This window comes from Stenella coeruleoalba, assembly GCF_951394435.1.
Source record: "Stenella coeruleoalba genome assembly, contig: scaffold_201, whole genome shotgun sequence".
Lineage (NCBI taxonomy): Eukaryota > Metazoa > Chordata > Mammalia > Artiodactyla > Delphinidae > Stenella > Stenella coeruleoalba.
In genome coordinates this window covers 481,413-484,608 of record NW_027646382.1, presented here as the reverse complement: position 1 = coordinate 484,608, position 3,196 = coordinate 481,413, and positions in this window count along the sequence as shown.

Genomic DNA, 3,196 nt, shown 5'->3' with positions numbered 1-3,196 from the left:
CCCCAACTCACCTTTCCCCTCAAGCAAGCATAAGTTGGTTTTCTAAATTTGAGACCCTGTTCTGTTCTGTAATTCAGTTCCTGTGTAGCCAAGTTTACATTCCGTGTATTACTGATATCTTATGATGTTTCTTTTTCTGTGTGACTTACTTCAGTTAGAATCATCATACCTGAATCCACTAATTGTGCTGCTAAGGGCCTGATGACACAGATTTCATTGCTGAGTGATATTGCTTTGTAAGTAAATACCACAACTTCTTTATCCATTTTTCACTTTCTGCGATGTTGAACTTGTACTGTAAACGAGGTTCTTGTAAACAGAGGCGTCCCAAACTTTGGGGTGGCTGTGTCTTTTTGATTTTAATTTCCCTAAGCTATAGGACCATAAGTGGAAGTGCCCTAGGTTCTGTTGCTTTGTTTTTTAGATGTTTCAGGAAACACCATACACTTCTCCCGAGTGGTTGTTGGCAATTTACATCCCGCCCATCAGCATAACAAGGCTCCCAGTTCTCCATGGCCTGTCCTGCCTTTCTGGATTTTACACTTTTTTCAGATGGCCCTTTTGACCGGGGGGAAGTGAGACTTCATTGTAGTGCAGATTTCCTTTGCAAGCTTGCTTGGTTGGCCAAAAAGGGCGTATGCGTTTTTTCCTGAATATATTCAGGAAAAAACGCATACGCCCTTTTTGGCCAAGTGCATCATTGTGGACGTTCTGCCTCTTTTCCTATGCTTTCAATGCAATTCCAGTCTACCTCCTGAAATCGGTTTCCTGCAATTCTGCCCCGCTTTCAAGTCCTCTTGGCAGCCTTACTTCAGTCTATTTTTGGACGATAGCTGTCATTTATAACTCTGCAGGTTTGTGAATTACAGTGCCCCTGAGCTCCTTTCTTCAACTCGCTTTCTTTTGAGCTGGCCGCAACACCGCAGGATGGCTTCAGGCCCTAATCTGGTTCCGGTACGGCACGCTGAGCCTTTGGTTATTTCCTCTTCCTGGTGGGAAATGAGAGTTAAATTTGCCCGTTCAGACACCTCCAGCTAGTCTCTCATTGGTTCTCGCTATTCCTGTTCATCTTCCGCAGAAATTGCAAACTGGGCCAAACAGGAGGTTAAAGGGACTGACTCTCCAAGTCGGGAGAGTGTTAGTAAAGCGTCTGGAATGTTGCACCCGAGTACCAGGGGAGGAAAACTGAGACATATTTGAACACGTCTACCGTTCACATGGTTGATCATACTCTGGGTTCCACATGCATGTTTTAGCTGAAGGAAGAATACCTTAAACCTGGAGAGTTGAGACCCGTGGAATGGGTACCATGCAATATGACTTCAAAGGGTCTTCATTTGCTCACTGAACCTCTCCAATCCTATCACTGCTGCGTTTATGCCCCTGTACACACGCTTGATTCTCTTTTGGAGACATAGCAATCCATAGGTTTTAAGATACTTAGTAGTCAGGTAAATTCTTAGGCGTTTAATATGGGGTGTTGAGTCCATTTCGTTGAGCAAGGAGTAGCTCTTGTCTATTCCATATTTTGCTTAAGGAACTTTATCTGTGCTCATTTCAATCTCTGGTTTTATGCAGCACCCCAACTCACCTTTCCCCTTAAGCAAGCATAAGTTGGTTTTCTAAATTTGAGAACCTTTTCTGTTTTGGAATTCAGTTCCTGTGTAGCCAAGTTTACATTCCGTGTATTACTGATATCTTATGATGTTTCTTTTTCTGTGTGACTTATTTCAGTTAGAATCATCGTACCTGAATCTACTCATTATGCTGCTAAGGGCCTGATGACATAGATTTCATTGCTGAGTGATACTGCATTGTACGTAAGTACCACAAGTTCTTTATCCATTTTTCACTTTCTGCGATGTTGAACTTGTACTGTAAACGAGGTTCTTGTAAACAGAGGCGTCCCAAACTTTGGGGTGGCTGTGTCTTTTTGATTTTAATTTCCCTAAGCTATAGGACCATAAGTGGAAGTGCCCTAGGCTCTGTTGCTTTGTTTTTTAGATGTTTCAGGAAACACCATACACTTATCCCGAGTGTCTGTTGGCAATTTACATCCCGCCCATCAGCATAACAAGGCTCCCAGTTCTCAATGGCCTTTTGCCTTTCTGGATTTTACACTTTTTTCAGATGGCCCTTTTGACCGGGGGAAGTGAGACTTCATTGTAGTGCAGATTTCCTTTGCAAGCTTGCTTGGTTGGCCAAAAAGGGCGTATGCGTTTTTTCCTGAATATGTTCAGGAAAAAACGCATACGCCCTTTTTGGCCAAGTGCATCATTGTGGACGTTCTGCCTCTTTTCCTATGCTTTCAATGCAATTCCAGTCTACCTCCTGAAATCGGTTTCCTGCAATTCTGCCCCGCTTTCAAGTCCTCTTGGCAGCCTTACTTCAGTCTATTTTTGGACGATAGCTGTCATTTATAACTCTGCAGGTTTGTGAATTACAGTGCCCCTGAGCTCCTTTCTTCAACTCGCTTTCTTGTGACCTGGCCGCAACACCGCAGGATGCCTTCAGGCCCTAATCTGGTTCCGGCACGGCACACTGAGCCTTTCGTTATTTCCTCTTCCTGGTGGGAAATGAGAGTTAAATTTGCCCGTCCAGACACCTCCAGCTAGTCTCTCATTGGTTCTCGCTATTCCTGTTCATCTTCCGCAGAAATTGCAAACTGGGCCAAACAGGAGGTTAAAGGCGCTGACTCTCCAAGTGGGGAGAGTGTTAGTAAAGCGTCTGGAATGTTGCACCCGAGTACCAGGGGAGGAAAACTGAGACATATTGGAACACGTCTCCCGTTCACATGGTTGATCATACTTGGGTTCCACATGCATGTTTTAGCTGAAGGAAGAATACCTTAAACCTGGAGAGTTAAGACCCGTGTAATGGGTACCATGCAATATGACTTCAAAGGGTCTTCATTTGCTCACCGAACCTCTCCAATCCTATCACTGCTGCGTTTATGCCCCTGTACACATGCTTGATTCTCTTTTGGAGACATAGCAATCCATAGGTTTTAAGATACTTACAAGTCAGGTACATTCTTAGGCGTTTAATATGCGGTGTTGTGTCCATTTCGTTGAGCAAGGAGTAGCTCTTGTCTATTCCATATTTGGCTTAAGGAACTTTATCTGTGCTCATTTCAATCTCTGGTTTTATGCAGCACCCCAACTCACCTTTACCCTTAAGCAAGCATAAGTTGTTT